This window comes from Macrobrachium nipponense, chromosome 7 (assembly GCF_015104395.2).
Source record: "Macrobrachium nipponense isolate FS-2020 chromosome 7, ASM1510439v2, whole genome shotgun sequence".
Classification (NCBI taxonomy): Eukaryota; Metazoa; Arthropoda; class Malacostraca; order Decapoda; family Palaemonidae; genus Macrobrachium; species Macrobrachium nipponense.
The window spans coordinates 92,947,606-92,967,242 of record NC_061109.1 but is presented as its reverse complement, the minus strand read 5'-3'; positions in this window follow the sequence as shown (position 1 = coordinate 92,967,242).

The following is a 19,637-nucleotide window of genomic DNA, read 5'->3' as shown; positions in this document are numbered from 1 at the left end:
GAGCATAATTTGCTTGCAGGAATAGTTGCGTATCGACATTCCATTACAACCCAATAGAATGCCTCGCAGGGAAAAAAAAAAAAAAAAAAAAAAAAAAGCCTTCCGAACGCTAATAGCATAATAGCGGCGTGGCAGGGGTGGCCACCTGGCACAAAGGTTATTTTGCCGATGCATGCCATGATTACTGACTTGGAGGAATGCCAGATTCCTTTGCGAATGCTCAGTGAAATTGGAGAAATCGCAGAAAGAACGGGATTGAATTTGGATGCCTATGTCACTCGTTCTACTGAAAAATTCTAGTGCTGCTAATAATTACGGGCCGTTATAAACGAATGATGGATATGGAACTTTAGATTTTTCTCAGTTACAGTTTGCTAGGATAAATAAAGTGCTTCACTCTTCGAGGACCGGAATGTTTTAAGCTGGGATAGCTTGCATGGATTTATAAATTTACAAACAAATACAAATACTAAATTTTTTTCGGTTGCATGATAATTATTTAATACGGTTTTCATGGACAAGTCTTAATTAGATACGTGGATAGTTTTTTTAGTTAGAGATTAGCAGGCATGTCAGATCAGTGAAACGTAAAAGATACAGGATTTCTCGCCTTCACCCTACACCCACCTCCTCTCTCTCTCTCTCTCTCTCTCTCTCTCTCTCTCTCTCTCTCTCTCTCTCTCTCTCTCTCCGTAAATTGGGAAAATATTTCGTTTCATTCAATTTCCAAAAGGAAACTTTATTCTTATCATGAAATGCATATATTATAGCGAGATGTTGGCCTCTTGTTCACATTTCACAATTATCTGATTATCGCCAAATACAAAAGATTAGCAAAATCGATTCTATGATATCCTTATTTTGAGGGCTTATTGTAGCTGGTGTGCCTTGACAAAAGTAAGTGGTATATCTTTTGAGAAATTAATGGAAATTATATACAGGGTGTAACAATATTTCTGGGTATGAAAGAAAAATTCTGAACTGAAGGTTGATGATAGGAGGTCTGTGCAGCTTGGGATGTGGGGAAGAAGATGGAGCAAATGAGACAAGTGGATTTCTATTCTTTAATTATCATCGTTTTTCTTGCAAGTTATTGACAACGTAACATTATAGTCCCTTCAACTATTAAATCACTGTGAACGATATCATATCTCATTTTTATGTTTAGCTTATAACGGTGCTGCATGGCTTTGAGTGTCAAGCTAGTAATGTAAATGTTACACGGCATATCTGTGATCTTTGAATTCTAGCTGCTCTGTCCTGCAACCTCTCCACGGAATGGTGAAGTCAGGAATCAGGACTGCCTGCTCCTATGCTGAATGAGTACTTGTGACATTAGCCATGTTGATGATGGTAAGCAGGAAGGGAGGATACATTATTTGGAGTAATGTCAGCTTTTTTTGCCTCTTTCGATTACTGCATGAAGAGGCTACTATTGACAGGATGGAAACGAATTTCAATAATGTTCCTATTGTTTTTTTTCATTACATGGAGACGAAATCTAGTATATTGCTGCAATTTTCCCGTTGATTGGTGCCTGATGAATACTTTTGTTGGAGGAGAGATTTTTATATCTTTGAATGGTGTCCGAGGAAAAAGCCTACCTTTGATTGAGGGGAGATTCAGTTAGGCTTATTTTGTTTCTTTTATTGGTGTGCAATGAATACCAGTGATGGGAGGGAGAGGGTTTCAATGGTTTATGCCTTTTTCCCCATTTGTTCAGTATCTAACAAATGCATTTTCTGCTCATAATTAATATATATGTACACACACACACACACACACACACACATATATTTATATATAAGCGAATACCACGGGAAAATGATAGTCAGAAATCCAAGCGCTTTCGTCTTTACTCAGACATCGTCAAGGAGCTACTGATCAGTAGCTCCTTGACGATGTCTGAGTAAAGACGAAAGCGCTTGGATTTCTGACTATCATTTTCCCGTGGTATTCGCTTATTTATGAAGTCACGTGCATCTACTGTGATTTTTTAAACATATATATATATATATATATATATATATATATATATACATATATATATACTATATATATATATAATATATATATATATTTATATGTATAATATATATATATATATATAATATATAGTATATATAGTATATATATGTATATATATATATATATATATATATATATATGTTTAAAAAATCACAGTAGATGCACGTGACTTCATATATGTATGTATGTATGTATGTATATATATATATATATGCCTTTATGCATACACCAAGTCTTAATAACATATAATTGAGTGTCTCGTTCAATGATGTTCGTCAACAGTTCTATTTGTTAGCCTCCAGCTAACAATCACCATAATCTCTGCTCATTTTTCATCTGAATAGGTTACTGGCCTGCTGACAGATTGCAGCAGCAGGTTACGTTAATTTGCCAATAGATGCGTTTTATGAAAACCTTTTAGAAAATTCTGTTTAGTATTTGACGGTGTATTTCCATTTCATTATTTGTTATTTAACTGATTATTAAACAATAACTGGTAATTGAACAACATATTAATGCAGCATATCTCAAAATCAAATATTAAATATCCTGAGTTATCCATTACGTTGAATATTCCATGTACTAGAGGCATCTGGCAGTCAGGTTGAAGTTCATCGAAAGATGTCATGTGCTGCTGCTCTCGAATGACACTTCGATGCTGTGACCTTTTATGGTCTTTCCGTTATTGCATTTGGATATTGTTGTCTCGTATCATTGCTAGAGGTTGTTATGGGAATGTGTTATTGCCCGCGGTTATTGTGGTGGATTGCAATTGCTGTATGTGGTTGTTACTTTGTATTATTGTTGCCACGTGTTTTTAATTATGTCTCGGTTTTTATCCCTATATTATTGAAACAGTATTTTTCTGAACGGTATTTTCAAATGATTTCCTACATTCTTCTGTGTTTTTCTTTTAACTTTACTGTATTTACTTCAAATTAGTTAATTGATATCTTTATTTAGTAACCATGAATACTCTTGTAACAGAGATTTCAAATATAAAGTGTTCAATTCGGTTAACTGCTCCAAATATTTGATAGTACTCCATAACTAAATAGGTTACACAAAATCCACAAACATTCGTTGTGAGGCCCTTAGGATTCTGCAGAGAGGTTTCAGGTTCGAGTGCTGGTCGAGATTCTTGCGGATGGGGAAATTCCGTAAAAACTAGTTTGCCCTGTCCTGGCCTAAACGGCGCACCAGGTACCATATAGTAATTCAGTTTTGATGGTTTTTAACCAGAGTGGACAGGGGCATGGATCTGGCAGTCTTACTTGGAACCGGAAGGCTATTTCTCTCTGGAGTTACCCCTCTAATGGAAAAGGGCATAAGGTGATTATATTATATATATATATATATATATAGTATATTAATATATATATATTATATATATATATAATATATATATAAAATAATATATATATTATATATATATATATTATATATATATGTATATATATATATATATATATATAATATATATATATATATATATATATATATGTGTGTGTGTACACATATATATATATATATATATATATATATATATATATATATATATATATATATATATATATATTATATATTGCTGGCTTATGTGTAATATGGCTAATATCTAAAGAAACATATACACGTAGTATACCGTAAATTATGAAAATCTAAATAATATACAAGAATGCGGTTTTGTGAATAATTGGTCTTACAAGATGCATCGCAGCATTTCTGAGAAAGTGGTCTCGGACCTAACCTAGGTGGTTGTAATAATCGAACAAAATTACCCATAACGTGAGGCCTGTTACTTAGCATTTATTTTGTTGCCTCTCTTCCACTAAAGAATTAAAGTCGTTATGGTATCGTAATTCCAATGAAAGCCTCCCAGATAATTGTCATTTAAAAGCAATAGATGAATAAGATTTTCGCTTTCACAAAGAATTTTGCACATAGTCTTCCGGACAATCTGAGGAAAAGCATTAGATAGTCACCAGAAGATTGATTGTTTATGCTTATTTTGTTTCTTAACTTTGGACGGTAAAGGACTACAAAGATGTAATCAAGTTGTCAAAATTTTACTTTAGTACACGCTGCTGGTTCGTCATTACCCACTCGTGAAACTTACTCACTTTATTTAATTTGCGAAACAGATTCAGATGAAGGAATTATAGTGATAAAGACTGACCATTTCCCAGCACGCTGGCACGAATTTCATGGAATGGATTTGCCTGCAATACTGCTACACGGACGTAGTGCGAGTAAATTGAGGCAGCTTATATGCAAATGTGTGTCTCAAGAGGTCGACCTTCAAATAAGATTTTGAGACGTTGATAAGATCAGTGCCAGTGAGATTTCCTGGGTTTCAAATTGAATGTTTTATGAGGAACCTGCGGTAATACGGCAGAGAAAGTGAAATATGCAAGAGGTGCACTGTGCTCTCACCCTCATTCCGGTTCTTCGGTAGCCGCCTAACATATTACGTTGAATGTGCGTCTGTGATTCTCTCCGTCAGGCTATTTACTGATATAAATATAACTGAAGGAGTTCCTGCAATTCTGTAAAGGGGGCGGATTGAAACAAGGTGGTCTGAACCAACGAATATGTGAAAATTGCGATAAATACAAGATTTACTGTTATATCCATTATATCTCCAAAATAAATTTTTGTCCTCGTGTTCGCTTGCGATTTATATATATGTACGTATTATATATACTACATATATATGTACATATAGATGTATATACACATAATATATATATATATATATATATATATATATATATATATATTATATATATATTATATATATATATAATCTTTTGTCTTCAGCCTTTCCACCCGTCCCTGTATGGGGTCAGCCTTTACCCGTCCCTGTATGGGGTCGCTGTTTCGTGCAAGCCTTCTCCATCTTCTTCTATCTTGCGTATCTTGTTCTTTTAACCCCTTTTCCGTCGTGTCATTTGCTTAATCTTCGCATCCTCCTCCTCCTCCTCCTCCTCCTCCTCCTCCTCCTCCTCCATGTCCATGACCCTTCCACACACATGATCCTCCTCTCTCCGCATGAGTTGACCAAACCACTGCAATCTTCTTTGCTGAATCTTCTTTGACACTTCTACCATTCTGATTGTCCCTCCAATATAATCGTTTATGATCCTATCCGTTCTCGTGACTTCACACACCCATCTCAACATCTTCGTTATCTCTGGCACTTCTAACTTCCTTTCTTGAGCCTTGTTCATTGATCGCGTCTCAGGCCCCATACACCATTGCTGGTCTCATTACACTTTTATAAAACCTTCCTTTTACTTTTGCACTAATCCTCTTATTGCATAATATTCCCGATGATCTCCAATTCATCCAAGCACACTGTATTCTGTGGTTTATTTCAGTCTATGCCTCCATCCTCCATCACACAGGACCCAAGGTACTTGAAAGTGGCAAACCTCTTGATGTGTAAATATTAGGGCTTGTGCCTTGTATGATAAGGCGCCCTATGAGGTAATGTTAGACTAGCGATAATCTATACGCTAAGTCGGTTGGTATTGCACTTCCATCTTCAATGGAGTGTCTGGGGTTTTGTAGATCACTTACGAAGTCGGTATTATCTTTACGACGATGTGTTAAACTCATGGTTCGGTGAGGTTCTTGTAGAAAACACAAGGTATAAAAATAGTATATTCTTCTGAAGTTTTACATGATGAAGATCAGGTATGATCGTATCAAGTCTTCTATGACGATAGCTTGATCGCTTCTGCCAATGATGATGGCTAATCCTATTCCTCTACATGATAAAGCTTAGGTAAAGAGGTACAGGTCTTCTAATAACGATAGCTAACTCTGTTCTGCTCGTCTACCATCTCTGTTACAAGTTATGAAGGAACAGACAGTAGTTCGAACATATGAACATACTATCAGATGACATAGTTTCATACGAACACACAATCGAATGAGACACGCTACAGATCACGTAGGCCGTTTGAATAATAGGTCGGTGGGGTAGTTGTCTCAAGCAAAGGAGCTTGGACTAATGTTTATAAACAATTGAATGACTACAGGTGACGGCATGTTATCTTAGCCTACATACTTATTGTATACGTCATCTTTAGCGTCTCTAGCTGATCACATTCCTGCAAGCAATCTGGTTGACCTCTTTAGTTTTAGACTTTTATATATATGGACTAACATTCCATATTTTTATTATGTAAACACTTACATTAGCTCGGTCAGCTACCAAAAACCAACTACTGAATATTACTCAAACTTGACTGCATTTGACTTATAGGAGTGTGATACAGACACTATGTGAATATATATATATATATATATATATATATATATATATATATATATATATATATATAAGTAAATAAAAAATTCATTGTGTACATGAATTGATTCAAGTAATAAAATATAAACAATGATATTGGTAAATAATAGTGATCACATGATATATATAATGATACAGTTTTTCACTTCATCTCATTAAGATACATATGCTACAGAAAATACTAATGTACTCTGATAATTGCATAGAATGAAGATTAACATGATAAAAATCATATTTTAACTGATAAAAAGTTCATATATGAATTGATAAAATTATTAATGTTTATGCTGATTGATTCGTTGATTTTTATGCTAAATGTTATATATCTGATTAGTAATTCATATACTAACTCATAAATAACTGCAGATATTGGTAAGGATAAAAGGTAACATATTGATTAGAGGACTACCTGATTTTGTTTATACATATGTATATGGATTCATATAAAATTATGATTAATATATGTGCACTTTAAAATAGATTCCTATTGCGTACACGCAAAGATATATTTAGATTCTGTTATTTATGATCATTTATATAAGAGATTCCTATTGCGTACCCCGCAAAAGACATATTTAGATTCTGTTATTTATGATCAATATATATAGAATTCCTAGTGCGTTAACACAAAAAACAAAAAATATTTTCGGATTCTGTTAATTTATGGATCATTTATATATAGATTCCTAGTGCGTACACGCAAAAAATATATTTCGATTCTGTTTATTATGATCATTTATATATAGATTCCTAGTGCGTACACGCAAAAAAATATATTTCGTTTGTTATTTATGATCAATTTATATATATAGGATACATGACCGAGGTTATACTACTTCACTTTTAACTAGCGTTCGAACAACTTTTCGTCCATTACACAGTTTTCCAGACAACCACCTATAGCCAATTGAAACGGCCTTTTTCAATGGTTAAAACAAGGGGAAAATTTGCCTGGGCGGGTCCAACGTTCCATTTTGCGCTCATACTTATTCTCTGCATCCTAAGCTACACGATTACGTTCGCGATGAATAAAAAAAACATCCCCAGCACGAGTCCTTCGCCAGCAAAGTAGAGTTGAATATCCTTCGGGTCGTAATTGTCGGAAGTATGTCCCTTTTGTAGTCGAATTCCGACAGCCGCTGGAGCATTCCGCATTAAAACGAGATTAACGACGAGATACGGTGTCGGTCGAAGAAGTCCATGAAATTCCTTTCACATTGTAGGCGGTTGTTACTTGACTGTAGTCGTCCGCTGCGACGAACGATTTTTTGAAGTTGCGATGTGAAACTCTCGTACTGCAGGATACTGTAACCAGGTTCCATTAATCAGCCTGCAAGTGAAATTATACTTGTCACAAGGGCAAAGTAAATTCAGACGACATCCAAATACAGGGGAGGGGAGAGAGCCATTTAGACCAGACTTAACCCACATGAATTCGCTGATATTTCGGAATTCAAAAGAGTCCGCTGTACAAACTTTTTTATCCATGGCATTAACAATGAGTGAACCTATCAAGGTTCTATGATGACTTGTAAAAATATCCAGAATTATAAAAAATAAATAGATATCATACGAATCTCAAAGAAAATTCGATATTACTGTAGTAAGTTACTAGACAAAGAAGTGGAAAACTGGAGCTAATTTGTAAGATTGCCAGGCAACATAAGAGTCAAAGAGAAGATTAATCATGATTCTATGTGCCCTAACAAAAGTTTCATATTCAATTTTCTCGTGCGCATCCTCTGAGGTTAACTTTTAAAACATTATTAATAGGTAGGAGATGCAACGAAAAAAAAAACCCACTATGTAACTAATTTCTATATAAACTTTGGGTTTTTCCAAGAAAATGTGACATTTTCCCATGAATGTGATTTACTTGAATTGTAATAGGCTAATGTTGCAAGTAAATATTTCTTATCCACAACTTGATAATTCTAAATGTCCGTTTACCCATGTCATAAGCTGAATTATTGACTCTAATTGTCTATGAGGTTCAGAAAAGATTAATTCATTTTGATGTTATAGAAACTCTATTTCCTTATTTTGTTTATTAATTTTAAAATGATTGCAAGTCCTTAACTACTTGCATTACACACACGGATAAGAATATGTTATGTGGCCTGTCATGTGACCTATGAACCACATGTGAAGTTCATGAGCTGAGCATTCCTTTCTCCAGTCAATCTGCTGTTGCAAGCAGAGACGACACACAGATGAAGCCTGTGTAAGCAGATTATTGAGGTTAAAAGGAACAAATGCTGATACGGCAATGATGACGTCGTCACTTGGCAGGAGATTGCTCTCAGCCAGCTAAGAGTTACGTTACTTGCTGTAAGAGATACGACTTTAGTATTTTCAAATGATATTTTAGTGTTTTAATTCTCCACCCGCATGAGAAGAATGTCTGAAAAAAAAAAACAGTACCAAAATTGAACAATATATTAGTTTCATGTTGGCATTATGTTAAATAAATATTCCTTATTCAAACTATATGAAAAAGGTTTCCATACAAATTCTATATATATTATTAGCCCTGTATAAGATTCATATAGGATTATTTCATAGATAACATTTTCACTTCTAGACTTCCTGACTTTAAAATCTCTTTTATTTTATTTTATTTATTTTATTTATTATTAGTTTATTTATTTAATTTTTTTTTTTTTCATTGACTACGAATATAAATCACCGGGACAGACAATATGTCAGTAGGTTTTTGGATATGTGTTTGAACTTTTAGCTTATTTGTCATTACTAAAGCGTTAAGTTAGAGTTCAAATCTTTACGCATATATATTAGATATTTAATTAACCTATGGTTACGTTTTGCTATTGATTTTATCGTGATTCCTTTTTATTATAATTTGTAACCCTTCCGACTTCTTACGGAGTGTATTATATTGACTCCACTTGTATCCATATTTATCTTATTTTTTATATTTATTTATTTATATATTATATATCTTGATAAATTAATGGTTGGCTTGAATATGTGGAAAAGTGTTCTAGCGCGTACCGTATAAGGCTACTTGCGGCATCAATTCTATAGATACAAGATATCAATGATAAAGTATTTAAAACCGCGAGAACCGCTATAATCCAGTTCGGATCCAACATCACGAGTTGTAACTCGTAAGACATTGACACTTCCTATTTAATTATCCGTTATTCTACCAAACCGATTGACTCTGGGTGATAAAAATATATTATTGGTTTTCTTAATGGAAAGGAATTCACACAACGTGTTAAGGAGATTATTATTGATTTACACCACCCGAGTCACAGATTATTATGTGTTGAATTCCATATTTACTGATTTAGCACTCATAAATATTCCTAACGCACTCAATTGCGGTGTTTGTTTTTGAGTGCTTTATTAATTCTATATAACGTGTCAAGGAACTATTAACACTAAGAAGTGTTATTTATTCCCTTCTGTCAGACTCGTAATTCTGTTAATAATTCTACGTATATTCTTTCAAGGATTGATTTGGCACAGGATAGGCTCCTAAACTGACAGGTGTCTTAGTGTGTCCCTTGTCTTCATGACACGTGTTACAATCAGTTATGTGCTTTTTATATCTGTAAGCATTGTAGGCCAGTAAAATAGTGATTTGGCTTTCTGTGACATAGTAGGGAACCCTGGATGACGGAATGCAACCAGTTTATGACGATTGGTATGAAAGAGATTATTACTAATACCTGGTCGTTAGTCATCTGCTGTGTTCTTCGGGTTTACCTCGTCACAGACCTACATATAATATTACATTTGATTACATTATTCTGATACACATACTTTAAATATACTTTTGCTTTAGGGTTTCTGCTCGAAGTGTGTATTGTTTATGCTTAGCCGCTGACCCTGTTTCCGTTTCGAAGTGTTTATTGTTTGGTGTTTATTGCTGCTGACTCTGTTTCCGTTTCGAAGTGTTTATTGTTTGGGTTATGTCTGTTGACTCTTGCTTTGTTCAGTTTGTAACAGTTCTGCGCTCCAACCCAGATATTCAATGCTCGCGATCTCTTGGGTTAAGGAATTTTCTTGTTTAGATACGGTTTTAACAATAGGTACGGATGTTTCTATATCTTTTAGTCTAATTAATGGTTCTTTGCGGTATGGTGCGGGATTGCGGGATATGCGTCAGCTATGATATTTGCTTTCCCAGGTAGATATCTTATCTTGGCTCCAAAGACCTGAATGATCATTTGTCACCGAGTTCCTTTTGGACTGTGATTAAAGCCTTTGAAAAAACTCGGTAAAGGACTCATGTTCAGTAAGGACTTTATCAGGATAGCCATAGATTATGAACTTAAAATATACTAGTGAGTTAAAGATACCTAGCCCTTCCTTGCCTATTATTGCATATTTACTTTCAAAGGGCTTTAGTTTACGTGAATAAAAAGCTATAGGGAAGAACTGTTTATCATATTACTGAAGTAGTACCCTCTTACCCCTTGGTCTGAGGCGTCTGTTGCAATAAAAAAAAATTCCTTATTTAAATCAGGGATTTTTAAGTTAGGTGAGCTGCATTATTTCGCTTTTAAGATATCGAACGCCTGTTGATGCTTTTCAGACCATAATAAATCTACGCTCTTCTTCGTAAGATCTGTTAAAGGAGCTGTCATCATTGAAGAGTTACATATTTACATACGATTGTAATACCCACTACAGCGCAAAAGTGCTGTATCCCCCTTTTACGTTAATAAGTACCGGAAAGTTATGAATAGCCGACACCTTACCATGGACTACTTTTAAGACCTGACCAGACACATAAAACCTAGATAAACATGTTCGGTTTTAAAAAACTCACATTTAGATATTTTACTCTGAGATTATTTGTCTTTGTCTCTGTAGCACTAGCTCTACTTTATGTGAATGTACTTCTAAGGTATTAGAAAAGATTACAAGATCATCCATATAGGCATGTAGGGTATCCCCTAAAAATCTCCAAACACTATATTGTAATTGGGGTGCAACGTAAGCCGGAGGCATACGTAAAAATTGATAATGTCCCCTGAGTGTGCTGAAAACGGTGTATGAGGTACAATCACTTAGGTAATGGTATCTGGTAAAAGCATTTAAGTAAGTCCAAGTTGGTGAAAAAAATTTATTCTAACCTAACAGAGATAAGATGTCGTCGGTACATAGCACTGGAAACTATCGGGAGTCGTTTCCTTGTTTAAGCGACAGAATCTACGCAGATACGCGAAATCCGATCTTTTATGGCATGACATTTGAGGGAAAAATTATATGGGCTTATTTGATTTCCTAATGGCTCCTATTACTAACATTTTTCAACTTCGTCATTTATCTCTATTTTGAAATTTCATTGAGAGTCTACACGAAGGTACGTATATAGCTTTATGTTTGTCCTTAGACCGTATTTTGTGTTAAATTACATCCGTTTTTTCCAGAGATCACTCGCCAGTGGAGAAACTTCCTGGTATTCAGGTAAAAGATAAAAAAAAATTTTCTGCTGAATCACCTCTGCTTGAATGACTTTACGGATATTACTTTAGATAGATTATCAGAGAGATTCATCCACGACTGGTTGGGCGTGATTAAAAATTAGCAACAATAAAAAATGCGATATTTATAACTTCCGTATCCACGATATGTATACTTTTAGGGCTTTGTTCGCGGAAATCGTTATATTTCAGAGTGTCGGGAAGGATTAAAAATTTCATTTCCCAGCAAAGTCTTTTTACACGCACTAAGACATTCGAGGGTGCATGCTTCTCGAGATTTTTGCGTGCAAAGTACGACTGCGGTTGTGGGAGAATTCTGTTGGGTCATTTGAACAATGTTACGATTTATGAGACAAATGTATAGTTCCTTTATATAAGTTATTATTTGATTAACTGTCTCATTTTTGTTCAAACGGATTTTAATATGTTTGAAGGTTTATAGGATTTTCCTTTGATAAACACGCCTTATTTTTCAGGATGTAAGATAATATTTTGTATACCCCTAGATGGATCTTACAATTACACTACATACAGATCAATGTTTTTTATAACTATAGAGGTATCTGTAAGCGCTCGCTTATCCGGACTTCTCATTAGGGAAGTTCGAACAACAGACGGTGAGTCCGTAAATACAAGATATTGCGTGTACTAAAGAAATAAAACAAGATATTCTAATTTTTACGGCGCGTACAGTTGGGCTTAATCCACCAGTATTTATTATAACTTAATGTATTAAAATTAAAACGAAAACCTGCTCTGATTACTTATACGGTCGTGTGTTTCATAGGAAAAATCCTTTTTAATTTAAAAAGATATTGGTATGAACCAACATCGCTTTTCCCCACTCTGCTAGAGTCGCTTATTGTGTGGAATTTGCTATGTTTTGAACACTTCGGCAGTTTTTGACTAACCTTGACCGCTTGACTAGGTGACACAGTAACCGAGTTTGCTTGTTTGATTCTGAAAGGCTACTGTTTCTATTTCTTTTTGTAATAATTAGATCCTTCTCTTTATTACCATCGCAACGTATTGTGTGTTTTTAGCATTATGTTGCTGGTTACGTATAAAGCAATGAATGACGAACTATTAGGAACTGAGCGATTACTAATAAGACAAGTTATCTCTACTGTATTCAATATTAACTGTTTGTACTTCATTCTTTGCTAAAATTTGAAATAGTGAGGGATCCTGGTCAGCGCGTTTAGCCTGATGAAAGTTTTTTACAGACATGTTATTCCTTGCAATCCAGCCATATTTTTAAAGTTAAGTTGAGTCATTGAGGTTCGATATTTTATATAACTCAAAAAACTAAAGGCTAAAACTGCGATCGGGAATTTGCAAAGGAGCATTTATTGTCATGACCCGAAATAGTGTTACCTCTAATTTATATAGATTTGTACGGGTGTTCCACTTGTTTTTTGTGTGTTTTCTAATCACTACGGTGCTTACAAGACCCTATCCATGCATCTGTATAAATACAGACGTCCACTGCGTAAACGCATATTCACTGTTTAATATGATTTGTTACGTAAGGGATTAATATCACCCAAATGATAAAATTAACATAGTATATGATTATGATATTTCAGTAGAACTTCTGGAAACAGACACTCAAAGATAAAAAAAACTCGCAGTAGCGAAATCTCAATGATGTAGATAATTTCTGTAAAAAGTAAGATTAAGAATGTCTCGTAACTTCAGCCACAGGAATAACGAAATTCGACCTGCAAAGGAAACACTCAACAAAGTTACTCCAATGAATAAAAGTTGTACTTAGCTTGCTTTTGTGGGAAGTCACGGTGTTCCGATAACGACACACGGCCTTGGTCCTCCTTCTCTATTTAGCGGATGACCTGGTTTGGCTTCAGTTTCCCCCGTGCGCGTTGTTTCGATGATTCGAGCCCTTGAAAGATCCGATGCTGCAGACGCGTTCGGTTTGTTTCTTGGAGTGCCGGAAACGCTCACTAACGATGTTTTCTTGAATGATTCTAATGAGAGACGAAGCTTCCGTTGCCGTAGGAAAAGGACACGTCGGTTTTGTTTCTTGAAGTTATTCACTAAACGATGATACTAAGTTGCTTGACGAATCTTGTTGTTTTCTGAAGTCGCTCACTAACGATGATACTAGGTTGCTTGACGAATCTGCTGTTCTCCGTCGTCGTTGACTTCTTATGATACATGATTTATTATTCTGGTTTTTTCTTCGTAGGACGTTGTAGAGTTCTTCTGGTCCGCTGCCACCAAATATTAGGGCTTGTGCCTTGTATGATAAGGCGCCCTATGAGGTAATGTTAGACTAGCGATAATCTATACGCTAAGTCGGTTGGTATTGCACTTCCATCTTCAATGGAGTGTCTGGGGTTTTGTAGATCACTTACGAAGTCGGTATTATCTTTACGACGATGTGTTAAACTCATGGTTCGGTGAGGTTCTTGTAGAAAACACAAGGTATAAAAATAGTATATTCTTCTGAAGTTTTACATGATGAAGATCAGGTATGATCGTACAAGTCTTCTATGACGATAGCTTGATCGCTTCTGCCAATGATGATGGCTAATCCTATTCCTCTACATGATAAAGCTTAGGTAAAGAGGTACAGGTCTTCTAATAACGATAGCTAACTCTGTTCTGCTCGTCTACCATCTCTGTTACAAGTTATGAAGGAACAGACAGTAGTTCGAACATATGAACATACTATCAGATGACATAGTTTCATACGAACACACAATCGAATGAGACACGCTACAGATCACGTAGGCCGTTTGAATAATAAGGTCGGGGTAGTTGTCTCAAGCAGGGAGCTTGGATAATGGTTTATAAACAACTTGAATGACTACAGGTGACGGCATGTTATCTTAGCCTACATACTTATTGTATACGTCATCTTTAGCGTCTCTAGTCTGATCACATTCCTGCAAGCAATCTGGTTGACCTCTTTAGTTTTAGACTTTTATATATATGGACTAACATTCCATATTTTTATTATGTAAACACTTACATAAACACAATTTAACTGCACCCTGCTTTCCTTCCCACTCATCCACAGATATTCTGTCTTAGCTCTGCTTATCCTTAAGCCTCGATTTTCAAATGCTTGTCTCCACAACTCTTGCTTTATCTCCAACATATCCTTGGATACTTTTCAGAAACACCCTTCTCTCTCATACATCTCCACACTTCTTGCCTAGGTACCCGATCATATGCCTTTTTCGGATCAATAAATACTAGATATAACCCTCTCTGTCTTTCTGCATGTCTTTCCAATATATATATATATATATATATATATATAATATATATATATATATATATATATATATGTATATATATATATATCATATATATATATGTATGTATATATATGTATGTATAAATAAGCGAATACCACGGGAAATGAAAGTCAGGAATCCAAGCGCTTTCGTCTTTATTCAGACATCGTCAAGGAGCTACTGAAGTACAATCGGAGAGGAAGGCCTCAGGTACAAACAAGATCAGGGAATACCAGATGGTTAATTATCAAAAGGGTAAAAATTAAAAGGGATAATCCAGGATTATCGGATATCACACGGTCACAAACTTAAACAGATTCTGACCCTAACCGAAATTACAAAGTATCTTTACAGGACTGTAAAGATACTTTGTAATTTCGGTTAGGGTCAGAATCTGTTTAAGTTTGTGACCGTGTGATATCCGATAATCCTGGATTATCCCTTTTAATTTTTACCCTTTTGATAATTAACCATCTGGTATTCCTGATCTTGTTTGTACCTGAGGCCTTCCTCTCCGATTGTACTTCAGTAGCTCCTTGACGATGTCTGAATAAAGACGAAAGCGCTTGGATTCCTGACTTTCATTTCCCGTGGTATTCGCTTATTTATGAAGTCACGTGCATCTACTGTGATTTTTTAAGCATATGTATGTATGTATATGATGCATACATACTAAAATATATAACAAGTCTGCGTGTGTCTTTTTGTAAGGAAGGGACATCTACGTAGGATGATTCTTTACTCATATAAAGTCTTGGAAATTTTTCAAGCAAACATCTGAGATTAGCTTTTGTCGGCGAGAGTATCATCCCACCTTTTCGTCCCTTTTCTTCGGCTAATTTTTTCTTATGAATATTCAAAGCGTCAGAGAGAGGAATCTCGCCCTGCCTTTCATTCAGACGTTTTTTAGGGCAGTTACTCAGAAATACATCAAATCTTTTAAATAACCCGGAATCATACATTTACGTTGATTTATGGATACACGTGAAAAGCATATTTATAATTTTTTTTATTGATTTTGCTATTCATTGATATTGATTAGTCTCTTTATTTTTACAAAGAAAATAAACTAGTATAAAAAAGGCAGTGTAGGTCTAGAATAAAGAAGACCCCATGTGTTTCACATGTGAAGTTACACACAGCATATATTCTATATTCTGTTTGTGACTTCAGTTGACACCGCCACCATAGAATCAGAGCGATAGTCAGTGGGAAATCCAGCTCAGGGCCAGTGTATCTCTCCAATGGCCTCCATAAAGACTAAGCATGCAATTAATCCCTGCTAACAATCATTTGTACCGGCTCTAATATGACCGTAATTTTTATAGTACGGACATCATAATGATAATATTACAAGCAAGCAGATTACTGTATTTCAGAATACCAGCCAGCCTTTAGAGTGCATGCCATATCAAGTATACTTCATTCTAAGGAGGACTGCTCTCCAGCGATTCCGTAAGGTTCAAATACTAATGGTATTGAGTTGTGCTATATCGCCTCATCTCGATGGAACAAGGAGCTGACGCTCTAAGAGATTCTAGAGGCTCCGTCATAAAGGATGATTGTGGAAGGAACCTTCTGAAATAGATTTCACTAAAGATGTCCGTACAGAACATCTTCCAACATTGTTCTAACCCAAAATTTTTGCTTTTAGGAATGATAAACTTGTCCTTATGGAAACTGGCTAAGAATCAACATGTTGGAATGACGCTATACCAACAGCAGTATGAAAAAAAAAATTATGAGCGCTTAACACCTTCATCTATCTAGATATAAAAAGTAAGACAGATACTACCGAGTTTTCTAGAAGCCATAATACTTATTGTTGGCATAAGATGCACCTGAGAAAAATTTGATATCTCGATTTGAACTTGCGAACCGAATTGTAATTTTTGTACAAATGGAATACTGTTATTAGATTTTTCTAGGTTCTAAATATATCATTTAAGATTTTAACGTATCTTACTGTTATAAGCCAAATTCCATTAAGTTTTAAAATGATCCATTATATTTAGTTTTGGTAACACGATCTACCAAAAGAAAACCGATTTGCTTTAGATTATATCAACGTATCGGATCCTGAGAACTCTGCTGTTAGTTTCCCCAGGAGTCATTTCGTTCTATAAACCGGCTATAAATGCTTTAATGATACCGATTAAATGCGATTTTCATGTACATTCCAAAGGGATATTGATTAGGATGCCAAATGAATATTAACCCAAGTACTCCTACACTTCGTATATGGGCATTATTGTTTGGAGGATCCTTCCATTTTAACGGAGTCAGTAGTGATGCAAGTATATTTTTAATAGGGACTTTAGCGGAAGTATTACCTCTCCCCCAAGCGCCTGAGTGGCGGGGTTGTTATGGTGTTTGAGTCCCACTTCGGTGGTCGCGGGTTCGATTCTCGGCCATTCCATTGAGGAGTGAGAGATGTGTATTTCTGGTGATAGACGTTCACTCTCGACGTGGTTCGGAAGTCACGTAAAGCCGTTGGTCCCGTTGCTGAATAACCACTGGTTACATGCAACGTAATTAAGTTTTAATCAAATGTCTCTTTTATTTTAATTTAATGGCTTTCTGAAATAGTAATAAGAATTTTGTAAGATTCCTTTTTAATGAAACTTTAATGAGCAGTTTGCATTACATACTATAGGATCCATGGCGACAGAAAGTACTAGTCCTTCCTCTGTAGCTGTGATTTAATTTTTTCACTAATAGCTTAACATTCCTGTCCTTTCAAGGCATTGTAGTTGATTTTAGAATATTTTATCTAATTGTCAATGGGTTATTCTTAGTTTATGATTGGTATTTGATACTGTAATTCCCCAATGCTCTTCCATTGTTATTAACAGTAGCCGGGTTATTTTGGAAGATGGTAATGAAATGTCTCTACTGGAAATCTTGTGATACGGAAAATGGCTTCTTTATCACTGCGCAAATCTATTTCGACACATACCTAGTTTTTTAGAGGTTAAAGGGAAGAATCTTAGCTTGATTCTGAAGATCCGTGAAAGAGCGGAATGAACCGAATCCTATGAGTAGTAATAAAATACCTGAAATATGTAGAACATAGAGTCGCATGTAATTGCTGGGGAATGTAATTCCTTTTATAGAAGTTAAACGGTTAACGTATATAGCAACAAAAAGTTAACAAGAATAAAGCAAAGCCATCTGTTGAATGCATATAAAATTTATCTAACAAGCATAACGTTTTTGAAATGGTATTATATCAGGCAAAATGTGAAGTCATATAAGAAATAGTACACAACTACAAACATGGAGTCTGGTGATGTCTTCGTCTATGAACCGACCAGAGTAGTCGCCTGTCTTTGCTGAGAAGTCGCCGATTACATTCTTTGCGTCTTCGAGTCAATTCATGAAGATCATAGTTATATTATAAAGGAATGGGGGAAGTAAATATGTCCATTAAGATTCTATATGTATTTGCAATTTGCTTTTTCGTTGCAAATTTAGATTAATGCACTTATAGTCATCTCATGCTGCCTGAATAAGCCTAAAATCCATGTATATTTATTTGCGCACTCATTCATGTATGAGGTGTAAACGTGTTTTTAGAGCATATGGATACGTTAAATGTGTGCTGTAAATTTTATATGTATATTTATGGATGTATATTCAACAGTGTTTTTTCACTTTTTTTGATGAGACGATGTTCCATAAAAGAAATTTTATTCTCCCCGTGTGCTTATTATTCGTTCGATTTTGTTCCTTTGTAATTTGGCCTGCTATGTTCCCTTTTTTTTTTTTTACACCCGTTTCGCTTTTTCCATCGCTGAATATTTCGAAGACTGAAAATCATTGTCCTTCCAGCATGCTGTTTGTTGAAGAGTGATTTCATTCATCGCAGATGACAGGTTCCATAATTTTCATGAATTTCCTGCAGTTCTTTCCTTACACTCACTTTTTACTCTTTGTTCCTTGGCGACTTCCCGAAGGCTCCATCAAATAACTGCCATCTTCCCTCTCCAAGTCTTCCCTCCACCCCACTCCCGCCTCCCCATCCTCCCCCATCCCATCTCCTCCACTTCTTCCCAGCCCTGAAGGCGTCTCGCTATCGAACATTGCAGTATTCCCGGAACATCACTTCTTGGTTGTCTTTCCCTTTCTTTAGCTTCGTCCGCTCTAATTCCCCCGACTGAAGGCGGCAGTGCTGAAAGTTGCATAACTCGTGTTGCTGCTCGATGTTTTGTATCTAAGCAGAATATTTATCCTTTTTCTTTGTACACTCGTCTTACTGCTATCTTAAATCTCTATACTTTTTGTTTTATTCGAGGGCCAATTATTCCATGGAATATCTTCAAACGCATGGGGATTTGAATCCACAACTTAGGCCGTTTCGTTTATCCCAGACCTCTTCGGTAAGGAAATCTCAAACTGGCAGATTTGATACATCTGAATGAAGTGAACGTAGTATTGTCACACTGAATAAAATTATGAATAGTTTGAGTTTGAATTTAGATTTACACCTAAACAAATTCTGTCACATTCGGTCCCTTTTCATCTCATGATTCTCTTCAGTTGCACGATTGACAG